Source organism: Taudactylus pleione, unplaced genomic scaffold, assembly GCF_031769625.1.
Source record: "Taudactylus pleione unplaced genomic scaffold, aTauple2 ptg000637l, whole genome shotgun sequence".
In the NCBI taxonomy this organism is placed as follows: Eukaryota; Metazoa; Chordata; class Amphibia; order Anura; family Myobatrachidae; genus Taudactylus; species Taudactylus pleione.
Genome location: NW_028285039.1, coordinates 5,660,242 through 5,679,125, shown reverse-complemented (window position 1 = coordinate 5,679,125; position 18,884 = coordinate 5,660,242). Strand labels below are relative to the sequence as shown.

General features: G+C 43.4%; 1 protein-coding gene and 1 pseudogene across 1 annotated transcript in view; one reads left to right on the top strand and one right to left on the bottom strand.

The window, feature by feature from the left end:
- WWC1 (WW and C2 domain containing 1) overlaps positions 1 to 18,884 on the bottom strand; it is a 288,584-nt gene that overhangs the window by 209,363 nt on the left and 60,337 nt on the right. The gene's annotated exons all lie outside the window — the stretch shown is intronic.
- Positions 5,927 to 6,761, top strand: LOC148479111 (uncharacterized; annotated as a pseudogene).

Sequence of the window (18,884 nt, the reverse complement as noted above, 5' to 3'; positions counted from 1 at the left end):
ATTTGTTATTTAAAAATAATCTGCATGACTTTTTAAAAGGAAAACTTTTCTATATCAAAAAATGCATAGAGTTTGACATATGCGGGAACGAACTACTGTGGATCCATGATACACAGCAAAGCGCACGCTCTGAATGAGGGCCGGGCTCCATGAAAATGGAGCGTCCTCCTGGACGCTCGTATAGCTGTGGGTCACCACCCACAGGCTATACGAGCGTGCATTTAGATGGCCGCGATGGTCATGACCATCGCGACCATCGAAATTGCGAGCCGGAGCCTGCGGTTGAGGTTTTCAACCGCAAGCTCCGGAGTGATTTTGGCTCTATCAGAGCCAAAATCACTCCCACTGACATCACTAGTGATGTCAGTGGGCCGGCTTTTGATGGGAGGCGTTCCCGTGGGAACGCCCACGTCAGGGAGGCACGCCCCCGGAACGCCTACCAAAGGGGGCGTGCTGTCAATCAACATTGACAGCACGCCCCCTTTGATCGGACACAACGAGCGAAGGACTTTCCTTCGCTCGTCGCGTCTGGCGCATGCGCATGACGGAGCTCCCTCCGTCGTGCGCATGCTCAGTCCATAACATCGACCCACTTGCGAGCGGACAGCCGCTCGCGAGTGGGTCTGAATCAGGCCCAATGTGTGCTATTCTTTATTTACACTACACCACATATAAATCAATCCGGCACCCACCGCCCAGGGGTGCTGGGGATAGCCCCAGGCTATCAGCCTGGGCCTGGGGTGCCTTGAAGGGGGGACCCCTTTATTGGGGGGATCCCCAGCTCCCCAGGGATCCCCGGCCTGGGCTGACTAGCTGTCAAGGTGAATGCTTCGGCTGGGGGTCCCCTGACTGTGGCATTAGCCCCCTGCTAGAAAAAGTCCAGTGCTGGTTCTGGAAAATACAGGGGAACCCTACTTATTTTTTTCCCCTGTATTTCCAGAACCAGATCAGAGCCCAGTGTTGGCTGCGCAGAGTACCGGGGACCCCTACGTCGGTTGTCCCCTGTATATTGGCAACCAGGGCTGGCTCTGACTAGCCCGGTGCTGGTTGTGCTCACATACCGGGGACCCCTACGTCGTTTATCCCCCGTATGTTGCCCAATCAGAACAGATGCACGGATGGTTCTCACTGAACCATCCCTGCATCTGTGCTTATTTTATTAGACAGATGCATGAATCACGGAACTCCCCGTGCGTGCATTTTATTTTCTTTTTTTACAAATGACGCCGCTCAGGTGACAGACGCACGATGCATAGTATCGTGTCATCGTATGTCAATCGTGTGGCCGGGACTGCCAGGGAGTTCAAGGGAAAACGTAAGATGAATCTTATCTTATGCTGGTCGTACTAGTGTATGTCCAGCATTAGTGTGTAAGGCTGTATCCTGCAAACCTCAGTTTGAAATTTGCATTGCATACAACTATATATGTGTGTGTGTACATATATATATATATATATATATATATATATATATACACACACACACATACATACACACACAGTCAGGTGCATAAATATTGGGACATTGACAGAATGGCTTTGAAATGAAACAAACAAGGTGTGCTTTAACTGCAGACTTTCAGATTTTATTTGAGGGTAATTACACCCAAATCAGGTGAACGGTGTAGGAATTACAACGGTTTCTATATGTGCCTCCCACTTTTTAAGGGGCCAAAAGTAATGGGACTATCAACTCAAAAGCTATTTCATGGACAGGTGTGGGCTATTCCCTCATTATTTCATTATCAATTAAGCAGGTAAAAGGTCTGGAGTTGATTCTAGGTGTGACATTTGCATTTGGAATCAGTTGCTTCAAATTAGCGTGAAGTCCATGTTTCCTAAATAACATTTTACTGTTTACATATTTGGAAATCATTTCAGCGTTACCCCTTGTTTAAAACCTGGAGGTAGAATCAAGGGGATATTAGGACTCTCACATGTGGACTTTGATCGGGTGAGAACTGTCAGATCAAGATTGGTCACATTATATATGAAATATACATTTTTTTATATATATTTTTTATGTTTTTTGCTTCCTTTAGTAAACTTGCCAGTTATGCAGGTTTTTATTAGGAACTAAGAAGTTCCATGGTAATGCATGATAGTCTGTATAGACTTTTACAATATTAAGGTGATTGTTATATGTCATTTGTATACCACTATTGACATGCTTATTGTGTGTTTATTAAATATGTGTTAGATTTATTTGGTGTCTTGAATTAATTTCTGCCATGTTAAGTATTTATTTGTTATTACAAGTCCAATTAGCGCAACTCCACCAGTGTAATATTTATGTTTGGGATCATCAGTAGGTGATCTTTTATTGGGTTTACACAGACCCATAGGAGTTTGCAGCTGTGGTCTATTCTTTAATTGTAGTTTATTAGCGCCAGGCTGTCATTTGGTGCGACATATTGGAAAATGAAAGCTGACTTGGAAAAGATTCCAAAGGCAAAAAAAGCTCGACGTGGTTTAACGACTTCATATGAAGCTCTAGAGACTGAATTGCATAAATGGGTTATAGAGTGTCGTCAAAATGGTTACTGCGTAACACGTATGGGAATTCGCTTACGTGCCCTTCAAATGGCTAAAGATGACAAATTAAAAGCACCGGGCATTGAAAATTTTGTTGCGTCAGCAGGATGGTGTACCCGCTTTATGAATAGGTTTGCCTTATGTCTGCGGCAAAGAACAAAGATTTCACAGAAGTTTCCAAAGACCTTGATGAGAAAGTGATGTCATTCCATTCATTTATCATAAAACAAAGGATCCATAACTTTGACCTGGGAGATATTGGGAATATGGATGAAACACCTATAACTTTTGATCTTCCTAGCAACAGAACTGTGGCAAATTTGGGAGAAAAAACTATTTTACTCAGAACCACAGGAAATGAAAAAAATTATTTCACAGTCGTTCTGTCATGTTTGGCTAATGGAACTAAGCTGCGGCCTGTCATTATTTTTAAAAGAAAGACCTTGCCTAAAAAGGTCAAATTCCCACCACGAATTACAGTGCGTGCACATATTAAAGGCTGGATGGATGAAGACGGAACAAAAAAATGGCTGGAAGAAATTTGGAAAGGACATCCAGGAACAGCCTTAAAGAAAAAAACATCATTGCTAGTTTGGGATATATTCAGAGGCCACACATCTGATAACATAAAAAAATTGGCAAAGTCTTCTCAAGTTTCTTTGGCCGTTATTCCAGGTGGGCTTACATCTGTATTGCAGCTCCTAGATGTGTGTTTAAAAAACCTTTCAAAGACCGTGTGCGAAAAATGTGGCATGAATGGATGTCATCTGGTCAAGACCGATTGACAAAAGTTGGAAATCTGATGAAGCCAGACATAGAAATGGTAGCAAAGTGGGTTTGTGATGCATGGGAAGAGATTCCAGAGGACATGGTGCAACGTGCCTTCAAGAAATGTGGCATTAGTAATGCTATGGATGGCAGTGAAGACAGCACTTTGTATGAGAACGACAGCAGTGATGGTGATGACTGCGAACTCGGTGATGACGAAAATGTCTATGCTGATAGCCTCACACCAGATAAAGTTGAAGCTCTGTTTGGACATACAGATGATGAGGGGGAATCCAGTTTTGAAGGATTTTAACTCTTGTGTTTTAGCTTGGTTGCTGATTGAGCTAAGGTTTTTGTACTTTTAAAGTTACTGTTGATACCATATTGGTTTTGTTGACTCTCTTTTCCACTTACAGAACTAGTTTACTGTTTTTCTTTGAAATAAATATTCAAAAACATTTAACCTACTGATGCCTCAATTAATGTAATTTTATTGGTATCTATTTTTATTTTTTAAATTTATCAGTAGCTGCTGCATTTCCCACCCTAGGCTTATACTCGAGTCAATAAGTTTTCCCAGTTTTTTGTGGTAAAATTAGGTGCCTCGGCTTATATTCGGGTCAAATTATACTCGAGTATATACGATATATATATACATACACACACACACACACACGCACACACAATACTGTGCAAATGTTTGAGAGAGAGAGAGATAGATACAGGTTGAGTCTCCCATATCCAAAATGCTTGGGACCAGGGGTGTTTTGGATAACGGAATATTCCGTATTTTGGAATAATTGCATATCATAATGAAATATCTTGGGAATAGGACCCAAATATACACACAGAATACATTTATGTGTTATATACACCTTATACACACAGCCTGCAGGTAATTTTATACAATATATTCAATAATTTTGTGGCTCAAACAAAGTTTGTGTACAGAAATGAAATTCATTTATGTTTCGTATACACCTTATACACACAGCCTGAAGGTCATTTTATACAATAATTTGTGCCTTAGACAAAGTTTGTGTACATTGAACCATCAAAAATCAAAGGTTTCATTATCGCAGTCATGCCAAAAAAAAAAAAATCTATATTACGGAATATATTTGGATATGGGAGACTCAACCTGTATATTTATTGTAATTATTATATATTTGCTAGGACTTTTCTGCATATTGCCAGGCCACGAGGGGTACATCAATACACCTCCAGTAATGCTTTCATTGCCACCTACTCCAGGTCTTCGGTGAATGGGACATTCCTCTAAGTGCCCAGCCAAAATAAAGCTGTTCCAATCATGGGATTGTCCCGCCAATAATGATTGGGAGGTAAGCATGTACTGTAAGCACTTGGTTAGACACTTGTGTACTTATAATTGGAAGTGCATGTCCAGTGTGGATATTGGAGTGTAAGAATTAGTAAAATGGGCAAGCCAAAAGCCAGGTCACATCAGCCCTCTCTGCCTCCACACCCTGTAATACTTCGGGTTCTCATCTGCTGTTCTTCCCCTTCTCCGTCACGGCAGTGACAGCCGTGTACACACAATACACAAACACTTGTGCAGTCATGTACTACAGGCAAGTAGTGAGATCATCAATACTGAGCTTGCAGTAGAAACAATCTTTTGCACAGCCTATTTGTTTGTCAGGATTCTTGCCACCTAGCAACTGCTGTTTGGTTAGGTGCAAGCCTCCTGGCGATCGCTGAGAAGTAAAGTGAAAGAAAAACGGTCACTTACCTTCTCACCAACCAGGTGAGCGGGCCAGCCGCGGAAACTGCACGCGAGCACCCGCTACCAGATTTTACCTCAACGCTGAGATGGAAGACAATATGGCAGTGTCTGCTACAGACACATTGGCTGTGTCCCCCTTTCTCAGCAAGAGTTACAGGCAGCCCTCTGACAGATACATTGGCCGATATACCTGCTGCACATCGGCCAGTGTGTACCCGCGATATTTTGGTGAATGTCGTCGTTCACCGACAAATTGCATTGGCTGTGCTGCACAGCCAATGGACAGATATGTCTGCAGACATATCTGTCCATCGGCAGGTGAATACGGGCGGTCTGCCGACCGCCTGTACACACACAGCGGCAGCTGTGAGGGGGGGGGCCACGCCCCCGACACTCCCACCGGATGCCGGGTCCCGCCCACTGGCCGCCGGGACCCGAGGGCACAAGCAGATGATGGTCGTTCAGTGTGTATGAACGACCATCATCTGCAGATATATCTGTCAGGTGTGTACCCACCTTTAGCAGGGCTTGCCTGAGGATGTGAATAGTTCCTCCTCAGATGAGGAGATTATGTTTAAAAGGAAAAAGCGGTTTAACCCTGTCAGGTCGGAAGACAGCAGGGAGACTTCAGAGGAAGGGGAGCTCACTCAGGCTGCACAGCCCCCTTTCCCACCAGCATTTCTTCATAAAGTGGTGAGAAAACACACTTGAAAAAAGAAACATGTCACCGAAGTTTCTTCCAGAGATGCCTGTTCAGGACAAACATCTCTTTCCCAGGTATTGCCCATACTGTAGTTGGAATACCTCAGTGGTACGCAGCAGACCAAATTCTCCTGCTCATGGCCGGCATACCTTTCCTGCCTCTGACAGGCACCATATGCAACAGCATTCTCATGAGAGGGCTAGTCAGCAGCACGCGCCACCCCCATCCCGCTCATACAAAGACGACACTTACCCCTCTGTGGACTAGGAGTCAGAGGAGGTGACTAGAACTAGTGCATCTTCCCACAGGGGCAAGCATAGCGACCTGCAAATGGGCCAAATGGCTCTTGCAGGCAGAATGCCTCCTTCTAAATGATATACGTCACATTGGGCACTGAGTGAGCATTCTCAAGTGTATAATTTCACCCAATTAGCCTTCCAAACAACCCTCATTAAGATGAAATGGTTATCCGTAACCATACCGGCATTCCTGACATCTCTGCCCTTTTTGCCCCAGAGGTTGATCCAGCCCTCTCCTCACTCGTGGGGAATAAGACTCAGAGTGACACTATTGATAAGTTACTAAGAAAAATACAATTTAAAGTCTCAGATGCTGATGGCCCACTCCTGTCTGTCCTAGACAAGGCAGAGAAAGGAGGAGTCTCTAGCAGCTCCCTAGACTCCCTCTTAGCTTCTAAAATGGCCTTTTTGAAAGCTATTAGCAGGGCTACATTAATGATCGGTCAGACCTTTGATTTTATATCTAACTCCCGCAGAACTTCCTGGCTAGCTAAAGCAGGTTTCACTAATCTATCTCCCAGGCTGGTAGATGTCCCTAATCTGACCTCTTTGTGCCTGACTTTATCAATTAGGTCAAGGTCCGTTATAAAGCCCGCAAATCCTTTGCAGACCTGAGGGGCCACCTTCCTACCAAGCGTCCCTTTGGCCAGGTCAAACACATCCTATTTTCCACAAGAAAAAAACAATATAAAAAAAAGGTATCTACCTAGCTATGATGTCACAACAAAGAAAAAGCTGCTGCAGGGCTTAGTTTCTCATTTGCTAGGTAATCATATATTTGCACCAGGCATCTATTATAGAAAAACCAATGCTGTTTGGAATTCTCATTTGCTAGGTATACTGTCTTTAATTAATATCTGTAAAATCCAGAGTAACTTTAAATGTAAATATCTAGTCAGATCTTATCTCCTAGCTTCATGGGATGCTGTTTTGGCTCTGCTTGTTTGTATTAGAATTTTATGACTTGTTTCTGGTGTGGGTGAGGGTATTGAGGGTGGGTGTAATCAGTGACTACACATGTTATGCTTAACTATATAATCAGTAGGTTACAAGGCTTTAGGCTTGAACAAGGGCCCTCATTCAGAGCCGTACGCTCTGAGCAGAGCGCACGCTCTGAATGAGGGCCGGGCTCCATTTTCATGGAGCGTCCTCCTGGACGCTCGTATAGCTGTGGGTCACCACCCACAGGCTATACGAGCGTGCATTGTGATGGTCGCGATGGTCGAGACCATCGCGACCATCGAATTTGCGAGCCGGAGCCTGCGGTTGAGGTTTTCAACCGCAAGCTCCGGAGTGATTTTGGCTCTATCAGAGCCAAAATCACTCCCACTGACATCACTAGTGATGTCAGTGGGCCGGCTTCTGACGGGAGGCGTTCCCGTGGGAACGCCCCCGTCAGGGAGGCACGCCCCCGGCACGCCCACCAAAGGGGGCATGCTGTCAATCAACATTGACAGCACGCCCCCTTTGATCGGACACAACGAGCGAAGGACTTTCCTTCACTCGTCGCGTCTGGCGCATGCGCACGACGGAGCTCCCTCCGTCGTGCGCATGCTCAGTCCATAACATCGACCCACTTGCGAGCGGACAGCCGCTCGCGAGTGGGTCTGAATCAGGCCCTAGGCTTCTAGGTTTTACTTCAAAGTGGGGTTTTTTCTAAGTGGGACTACATGTACAGCATAACTTAAAGAGTTAGTCAGGAGTTAAGCAGGAGGAAGACAGGAGGACAACATTTTAAAAGAACTCTTGATAACTTGGAAAAAGCAAAGGATCTTCTGAGCTTCTGGAAACCCTGCTACTCAGCAACCAGCTTCCATTATAACCTGGACACACCTTTTGCCAACACCCTGCTTCATCATTGTAAGCAACTACCTGCTTACTGAACATTTAATACTTGTATGTTTGCGTTTCTTCTCTACATTGTTTAAATCATTCCAATACCACTGTCAATTTATCTGTATACCACTGTAGTACCTACCATTGTTTCACACGTATACCTTTTTTCTTTATATATATATTTTTGGTTATAATATACTATTGTAGTTGTGCCTTTACATCTTCCAGCACTGTTCTTCCTTTTATCTGATTTTGACCTTTGACCTGTACTGCTCCCTCATCTCACACTCATTATTACTAGTGACTTTCCCCCCCCCCCGACTGCCTCATCTACACGATGTCTCTTTTCTTCTACTCCTCCCTCACTCAGCTGCTATATTATTTTCTCCTCTACCACCAGTTTTCACCTCTTTTCTCTATCCATAGTCCCCTCTACATTCTCCCCCTCCTCTGTCTCTCTTCATCACATATTAGTCTCTCAACTGCATCTCCCACAACTCCAGTATTATTCACTACTCTTCCACCATGGTCCTGCTGCACCACCGCTAAACCCTGCACCCTCTCTTTTCTCCAAGATACTTATCCTTCTCCCCCCCCACACCACACTAAACCTCCACCTTACCCATCGCCTGCTGTCACCCTTCCTCATTCAGAAGCCAGCCACATAACCCCACACTCCTTATCCCCCTTCTCTAGATCAATATCACCTCCACACTACATCAACCCTAATAATCTCATTCTCCTCTCGCCTCTTAACTCTGTCCCTCTCTCCTGTTCCCTCTGGAAAGCCAGTTTTGTCTATAATAAACTGGTCCCTGTTCATGAGCACTTCATCTGTAATGCCTTGATTCTCCTTGCCATCACCAAACCCTGGATTTACCCCACTGACACCACTGCTCCTGCAAAATTCCTCCATCACTTGGCTTCCTGGCTTTTAATCTTCAACTGGGCCCTCAAGACCCATTTCTTCCTCAATGCTTTCCAGCGTTCATCCTAACCCACTACTCTATGCTCCTTCCTCACTATCTAGCCCATCTGTGTCACCCCTGTTTGTCTGACCCTCCCCTCAGAATGTAAGCTCTCACGAGCAGGGCCCTCTTTCCTCACGTGCTTCTTCTTGCCTTACTTTTACTTTCATTTACAATGGTGCCTAAAACTGCTTACTGACACCCTGCTGCTTATTTAGGTGTTATGCAGCATTGTTTATAAATCATGTACTTGTCCTGCATTGTCTGTACTGTTAATAACTGTTGTCTTGTGTGCTCATTTGTTTTTGTACTTTGTAAGGCGCTGCGGAACCCTTGTGGCGCCATATAAATAAAGGATAATAATAATAATAATAATAATAATAGTGGCATTGGCTTTACCCATGTGAAAAGACTCACAATTCAGGACATCTAGTAATATATCTGCAGACCCTTCAACATGACCCATTCCTTCAGTTACAAAATGCTCCGCTCCTGGACTTCTCTCTTAATTTATGATTGCAGCCACCTGTGTTGAAACACCCTTCTCATCAATTACCTAGTTCAACATAGGTGACTGCAATCATAAATTAGGAGGGAAGTCCAGGAGAAGAACATTTTGTGCCTGATGGAAGAGCTCATGTTGCAGGGTAAAGCTGGTCACACATCTAAAGATTATCTGTCCAACCAGCCAACTAGCTGATTGGTTGGAAAGAAAATCTGGTAAGGTATGAAAGCAAATGACAATCAGCAATTTGCTCCCAAACGGCGGAAAATGGATAAAAACTGTTGTTTTAACTAATTGTTTGGATCAATCATTTAAAAAACACTTGTCTGAACGACCATTTTCATCTGTTTTCTGGCATTTAGGAGCAAATTGCTGATCATCATTTACTCCCATACGTTACCAGATTTTCATTCCAACCAATCAACTAGTTGGCTGGTTGGATGAAAGTTGGTCTAGTGTGTGGCCAGCTTAAGTATCTGTATCCACTAAAGAGGAGCTAACTTTACTTAATTAGAGGTACATTAATGTCCCATATAACAGAAACACAGCATTCAGACAGGCAATGGCTGCGGCAGCGCAAATGAAGCACACAGTTGGCTCCTATCCAATATATATAGGATAGACAGAATGTGGGCAACCCTGATTATGTTATATATATATATATATATATATATATATATATATATACATATATATATATATAACATAATCAGGGTTGCCCACATTCTGTCTGCCCCTTCCAGGAGGAAGCAGCCAGGTCGGCATAACAGGGGGAGTGTGGCCGGCATATGGGGGCGTGACCGGACAGATTACATGGGATTTGTGGGTGGAGCTGGGGGCGTGGCCACATGATTGCTTCATTTTTGGCCCCGCCCCGCTACACAGTGCACAGTTTAGCTAACATTGTGAAGTAGGGTGCAGGGCCAAAATGATGCAATTCAGCGTGAATCGCGTCATCGGCCTCCCCGCTGCAGGGGTTTCTCTTATAACCTCAGAGCGGGGCCGGAGGAGTCAGCAGGCACCGGGAGTCTTGCCTGCCAGGGAAGCCGGGAGAGGCACACGATTTTTAGGAGGCTTCCGGCCGAATCGGGAGGGTAGGAAAGTATGGATATAATATGAGAAAAAAGTAGAAGGATTTCAGTTGTGAAGTATATTGCTGAGACAAACCACAGAAGTAAAAAGCAAATGAGAGGAAACAAAAAGAAAAACAATGAAATGAGAAAAAGAAACAAACCTACAACAACATATATAATTCTTATCTCCTGGTCTATGAGATACATGACTAATGTGTATCACACATCAGCTATACTTCATCCAGCTTCATGAAGGTAAATGCTCCTGGACCCTTCAAATATTAAAATCAAATAAAAATATTTCTTTTATTTTTTCAAGATTTCAAAATAGAATTTGTATAGTATGATCCATTGTACGATCTATGAGCAGCTTCTGGTTTTGTTACTCTGTAGAATGGCTGAGCTGTGCGAGATCCAGGAGAGTATTGTTTTCCTAGCCTTACATTTAACAATGCTTTCCATTGATGTGACATGAATAGTGCATTCTTATTTTATTGAGGTTCTAAAACACAAGAATCTAAGCAGAAGTGCCCCTTTAAGAGAATTTCAGAGAAATGGTAGAACGTGTGAAATGCGGATACTTTTCTCTTACACACATTATCAGAGTCACCATCATCACCATCAGTCACTGAGTCATTGTCAAGCAATAAACAGGCTAGGAAGCCTGCATGATCTCATAGTAACGGCTCTAAGAGGTCTCCCAGCAACCTCTCTGGCAGGTCCTGACACACTCTGTAATGAAATGCCTGAGCTGTAATGAAGCATGAATAGAAGCTGAATAAATGGCAGCTTCCAGGACAAATTTTGTACTGCGACAAGCGTATTCATTCCACACACCGGGAACCATCCGATTCCAAGTCATAGCTGAATTAAAACTATTTATTTCAGAGTAATACTTGAATAAATGGTCCTTCCAGTTTAACATTGTATAATTAACATGCTTCAATGTATCTGAACACTTCCTATACAGTCAGTAAGCATCATGATGTCTTTTATCATAGATTGCATATACAGATGTGTCCACTTACATCTATCCTCCATGCGTTACAAGTCACGTTACACATAACGCGTGATCGCCGTGTGATTCGGTAGCGCTGAGTGTCTTTTCATGCAACTGTTTTCCCTCAAATGCAGGTGTATCTACATGCAAAATGCTACGTTACAGTATCGGCGGCTGTGACATTGTAATGTAGCATTTCGCTTGCAGATACACCAGCAGTTGCACACAGAATATAGGCATGCCGCATATCAATTTAATAACCAGAAGTTGCTTGTGTGTCCTATTCACATCGCTGTATGAATAAGATGCATTTGAAGGGGAAAAGTTGCACAAAAAGACGTTCGGCGCTACCGAGTCACATCGCAGCATGGCGCGACTAGGAGGGCTGTGTAACGCGCAGGTAGGCTAGCTGTATGTGGACACATCTGTAGTTGATAGGCATTCCAGTCTTGATACACAAGTATGCTACAGTACATTAAAGACTTTATGGCAAATGTCATTACAACAGGATTTAGTTTCTGATATGTAACATTGGGGTAGATGTATTATAGCGGCACTTAACGTGGCGAAGCAGGAAGCACTACCGATGAGATGTATAAACATCTCATCAGCCGGAGAGGGGGAGCGTTAACTCCCCCCTCCGGCGCTACCCGTTAGAGACAGCAGCGCATCAGCCTAGTGCTGATGCGCTGTGTCTCTGTCCCGGCCGGCTCCACTGAGCATGCGCAGGATCTCTAAAGTATCGCGAGATCCCCGCGTGGAGCCCTGGAGCCGGCAGCCGCCGCAGCAGGGACAGCGCTGTCCCTGCTGTGGGGATAGGGCAGCGCCAGGTTGTAGCTGTCGATAACGTAGCTGTTAGTTGTAGCTGTTATGACCGTTGTAGCTGTTATGACCGTTCGTACATGGCCCTGCCGTCGGCGCTGCTATCTTGTAGATAGCAGCGCCGATAATGACAGGGGCGCATAGCGCCCCTGTCATTTACCGGCCAGACCCCCGATCATACATCAGGGAGAAGCGGTATCAGCGCACATAACGTGCGCTGATACAGTTTCTGGGCTTTGTACATCTCCCCCAATAACTTTTATTGTGGTTTTGTTGTTTAAATGCACTGTATGCTAATTTTGTTTTGAATTTGTCACTGTTATATGATTTTTATTGTTTTCTACCCATTGGCCAGGATGGCACTCGCCAGGGGCACCGGCCTAGGGTGGGTGCCATCCGGTGGTGCCACCTGTGGACAAGAGGTAGAATCAGGCCGGTACTGGAGTCCCGGCTCCCAGGCACTCCCCTGGCTCCTAACCGGGCAGATGTTTAGGGCCCCCTCTGCTACCCCCCCTCACAACCAGCCCCCGCTGCCCACACAGATACTCACCGTATCTTCCTGCTGTGCTGAGGTGTGGCTGCGGCAGGCTCCTCAGTAAGAGCAGCAATGCGGCGCACGTGACGTCATGACGCGCGCCTTGTGTAAAAAAGAAAAACTTTATGAATCATTTGCTCGTAACCCTGGCAGCCGCCGGCAATCGCCAGCAGCTGCCAGTGGCACGAGCAAATGATTCATAAAGTTTTTTTTACAAAGGAGCACGTGACGTCATGTGCGCCACATTGCTGCTCTTACTGAGGAGCCTGCCGCAGCCACACCACAGCGGGAAGATACAGCGCAGCGGAAGCCAGCGTGGTGATGAGGTAAGTACTGGGTGGGGGGGGCACTGCATAACTGGTAATACTTTAGGGGGCCATGCGTATTGCGGCACTGCACCCCTTCAGTAGCTGTACCTGGAAGTGACGTGACCTGGAAGTGGATGTTTTTTCCCACACTTTCCAGGAAAATAAGAAATGTGGCCCCTTGCGGGCTCGCTTCGCTCGCCACGCTGGTTATTTTCACCCCCTCTGCCCATTTGGATGGTAGGGAATGACTTTGGACACTGGCTGATGACGTCATCATACACAAACGGAAGGGGATCTCTCTCATTCCACTGCATAAGGTGCACTACTTTAGGAGGACCTACATATGGGTCAAAATTACAGGGGGCTCTGCATAAGTGGCTCTGCATATGGGGCAAAACTACTAGGGAGCCAGGGGCGCACAGACCCCTAGATACACCCCTGAGATATGCATTCCAATTTTGTACAGCCAGACTTGTAAAGATTAAAAACTGGAAAGTCCTCTAATTATGTAATAGAATCAACACAAGTTATCAGAGAAGCTTAGAAACACTAAGGGGTAAATTTACTAAGATGGGAGTTCTATTTAAGAAGTGATGTTGCCCATAGCAACTAATCAGATTGTACTTCTCATTTATCTAGCACCTTCTAGAACAGGGGTGAAGAACCTTTTTTATGCAGAGTGCCATTTTGATATTTTAAAAAGTAAACTTGTGTGTAGCGACAACAGTGCTTGATAGTAAATAGTATTTTAAAAGTATAACAATATCATATAGTACAATAAATATATAGTGTCTAGGTGCACTAAATAGATTAAAACATTGATAATTAAAAAATGAGCTGATAAGGTATATATAATATAGATAAAGTGTCAGTGCAAAAATTTGCAAATAATGCTACAAACCATACATCTCTATAAATTGAACCCGATATATATTCCAAGTATAAATTATAGACCCATCTACTTTATATATAAAAATCTTAACAATATTTATTACATTGATAAGAACAGTAATATAAAAGAAAAGAGCATAAGAAATAAAAGAGCATAAAAAACATATACATGTAACAGGAAATCAATATTTAAAAGAGGGATTTTAGACTAAGCACAATGAATATTTTTAGTGCAAGTTTATGCAAATAAATGGTGAAGTGCCCAGTGCTTATCTTGTTACTAAGTCTTTCAGGTAAATTCATATAAGGCAGGTATGGAGCTCCCCATAGCGTTTCGTCCGTTCCACAGACTTCCTCAAGGATAATGTGGCTCCATTAGGGATTTTAGGACTATATATGCTCCACTAATTGGGATCTATTAGCAATGATCTATGATCTCACTTCCTGTGAGTGATAATACCCCAGTTTAAGTTAATCCGTATATATGCATATGTAGAACTTATTAATCAGCATATAGTCAGTCAAAAAGCGCTTAAAATATCAGTTTTGATTGCATTATATAAACATTATATACACAGAGCCCGAACTTCGGGAACTTCCGCCCTTAATTGGGTGTCGCTATGTCCATGCTGCCAGACCGTCTAGGATGCCCATGGAGACCGGTTCCGCCCTCACATTGTATACCAAGCATCTTATTCCAAGGTGCGTCACTTCCAGTGAATGTCTTCTCCGGCGCCTGCGATTCACGTGGCTTTCCCTCATAGGTGTTATCCTGGATCACTGGTCTCATCACTCTCACCAGTCTTCTCCGGAACTCCGCTTGCATCACTTCCACCCGCTCACAGACTCTTCCCCCTCGATCAATAGCCTCGTCACTGTCCCAGTCTCCGGAACTCCTTGCGCGTCACTTCCGTCCATTTACACATGCGACACATCATCTCCGCATACTTCTCACTTGATTGTGCATAATAGCCATTTTTCTGTCGCTCTGTTGATGGACGCCATGTTTTGGGTTATCTCAAAATAGTTCAGAAAAGATGTTTGTAATAAACGTCAATTCATGTTTTAAACAGAACATACCCACAAATGTTTTTTTAACAGTGTATAAGATTCAACCATATTAGGTCTTTGATCCAATACATATCTAAACCTGTCCTCTATTGTTATAGGTGACAATATGGCAATCATTATTAATATCATATTTCAACTAAGCATAAAACAACAGGGAAAGCACCAATATTATCATTATAGATGAACAACTTATGTCAACTAATAGATGATGTATTTGCATTGTGACATAAGTATTTTTCATTTTGTCAGTTAGAACACATTGGTCCCTTATGTATAATATGGACTTATAGAAGCATGTAGTGTTGGGATATATCAATATCATCATAATCGCTATCTTAATATATAATATAATGAGTTGATTGATCGAATGTAGTAAAACCGCCTTTGAGTATTTATGTTACTAAATATGTAAGTTGATGATGGATCTGTTCAAGAAGGTTTCTTTTGTATATAATCATTCTCTCTCAAAGAGTGGCCAGAAAAGTTCAATTTCTTCATCAATAGTCATCTCAGGTTCTTATTCCTTGGAAGGTTTGCATCATGATGGTTAATAGAAGATAGTCCAATTTTCGTTTTTTTCTAGTGGTAATTCTTCTTGTTTTAATACTGGGGCCAAGGGTTTCCGTATACCCCTAAGATCAAACTTACTTGGACTTCCTAGGAGGTCACCCATCCAAGTACTACTCGAGCCCAACAACTCTTAGCTTCCAAAATCGGACGAGATTGGGCGTAGAGAAGTAGGTATGGCTGTAGATATCTACTGGGTATACTTACCTCAGTTCTTTTCCCAAAGGATAATTCTTGCATTGTTTGAATGAAGGTGATCCAGTTGTCACTTATTCTATGATTGTGTTTCTTCATATTCATCTTACTTTCAAACCAAGGCTTTTGTATACCTCCAGAAAGACTAAACTACAGCACCCAGACTAAAGGGTCTCCCATCCAAGTACTATCCGGGCCCAACCACTCCTAGCTTCCAAGATCAGACGAGATTGGGCGTTGAGAGGTAGGTATGGCTGTAGACAGCTAATTGGGTATAGTTACCTAGGTTGATCCAGATGTTATAGTCCTCAGGTATCCAGTTTAGTTCATAAAAAAGGTGCAATTTCATAGCCATCATTAAATCCTTCTGGAACCATAGTTCTTAATTCAAAGATCCAATACATTTCGCGTTGTGAAAGTTTCTTGGCCAGGTCACCTCCTCTTTCTCCCATTGTCACTTGTTCAATGGCTTTAAAAGTCAATTCCTCTGGGTCTGAGTTATGATACAATTTAAAATGTTTGGAGACTGCGTATCCTTCTACCTTATTTTTGATGTTCTTAATACGACATATTTGGTCGCGCATCAGCACTCCAATAAATAAATAAATAAATAATGGATGTAGAATTACAATTCATGTTTTGTTTAATTTTGTATTCTTTAGTGCTATTGGAATCCGAGAATTTCCTCCTTATTGGGTGTACATATTTGCAGATATTGCATTTCCCACATTTGTATCATCCTAGGCACTTCGGCAGTGATCCTTTTCCTAGTGTCGTTATGGTCCTGGTCATGCTTGGTGCTAGTATCTCCTTCAAACTGCGAGCTTTCTTAAACACAATAGGAGGTCTTGGAGGAAGGATACCTCTTAGTACTGGGTCCATTAACAAAATCTTCCAATGTTTAGTCAGGGCCTTTTTAATCTTTGTATAATGATCATTATATGTCGTGATAAACGGTATCACGTCATCCTTGTTTCTTCTTGTCCTTATACTCCAGAAGTGTAGCTCTTTCCAAGTTACTAGTAATAGTGGCGGCTTCACTTAGTAATTTCTCCAGGTATTCTTTAGACTTGAATCTTTCCGTATATAATTTAATTTGTTCTTCACACGCATTGATGGTACTGCAGTTTCTTTTTATTCTGTAGAATTGCGAATATGGTATATTGTCCCTCCATTTTTTCAAATGTCCACTCTTGTAGTGCAAATAACTGTTTGTGTCCACTCCCTTGATGAAGTTCTTTGTAGTTATTCCATTCCCTTCTCCTATTAGTATTAGATCCAGAAATTCAATGGAGCAGATATCCATTTTATGTGTGAACTTCAAATTCATATTATTAGTAGCAATACGAGTTAAAAACCTCTTCCATTTCCTCCCAGATTATTAAAATGTCATCAATATATCTTTTGTAAAATATGACATTGTCCTTATATGGGCTGTTGTCATAAATTAAATTTTTCTCCCATTGACCCATAAATAAATTAGCAAAGCTGGGAGTGATATATATAATATTATTTGCGTGCCCAGTGCAAGCCACGCTCCCTCCATATGATGTCACATGGGGCGGGACCACAATCACCGGTTATTACAGCAATGCCTGGAGCATCCTGAGGATGCTCCGGGGAGCTGTAAGGGCAGTGGTGTGACAGTCTGAAGCTCCTAAGGACGCTCCAGGCGGCACTGCTACATTGATTCTGGCTGCAGGGTGCCATTCTGGGCTAGCAGGAAAAGGCTCAGAGGGCCAGACCAAATGATACCAGGGGCATTATACGGCCCCCGAGCCTGAGGTTCCCATCCCTGTTCTAGAAGAGAATACCTGGAATCTGATTGGTTGCTATGGGCAACATCACTTAATAGAACTCCCATCTTAGTAAATTTACCCCTAACACTAATCAATATAAATTTCCTAAAAAAAACTATCCAGATCAGTTTTTTAAATCTCATCACCTGAGTGTTAGTAAGAGCAATCTGCGCTGTACTGTGGGCCTGATTCAGCAAGGATCGCAATTGCAACTACATACACAGATCGAGCAATAGTTAGCCATTGCGCATGCACCGCATTGCACGGGCGCTGCAATCACGCACGCAGATAGGAATCCATCGCAGAGTAAGTGACAGGTCGTGAGCGTTTGGTGGTGGTGATGGGGAGAAACGTAGACGTGCCTGACTGTTTAAACGTCATTGCATAAGCGTGCATAAATTATCCAAAGCGATTCCCTACGCAGCTTGAGTACTCACTGTGTGCGACGAGACTTGCAATTTTGGCCATTCAGCTCCTTTCTGAGTTGCACCTTTCAGACTGCAGCGTATCCGGGTCAGTCGCGGGAATAACCTTGGTTGTGGCCAGGGTCAAAAATGTTGTAAGAAATGTTTCAAATACAAACAAGTTATTGGTTGAAAACCATCAGTTTGCTGTACACCGCACTGTTATTATACGCACATGGTTTGGGATTTGGCAAACACATATAGGGTTGTTTCAGAAGAGGACGACTTTATGCTACTGCTGCAGCTGATAGGCCTCCTATTGAGACACCCACCGGATGAGGCACAAATCTGCCGATATGCGTACAAAGACACACTATCGGCGCACCATAGGACATTGCACCTGCCTGTGTCAGGTGCAGAATGTCAGAATTACCATGGTCTCGGGTGTCAGTGCAGCCCGCGGGAGGGGAAAGGGTGGAGGGTGTCGCTTGCACACTCACCGCAGGGCTTGGGGCTGCCCATCATCTCTGTGAGTGCTGGGCACGCCCCCTATAATAATGGTTGTGCCCTCTTTCATGATCGGCGCCCAGCAGTGATCACTAAAATACTATTCTTTTTATTTTTACAGCTAAGGGGGAACATCAAGTGAGCAAAAAATAGGTGCAAGCGTGTATGAATTACATAGAAACATAGAATTTGACAGCAGATAAGAACCACGGTCCATCTAGTCTGCCCCTTTTCATGTATTCTTTAGGCAACTTCAACGCTATTTGCTCCTTACGTCTCTCAAGAATATTCTTATGCCTTTCCCAAGCATGTTTATGCTAAACCATACTGCTTGGTGATCACTGGATCCTAG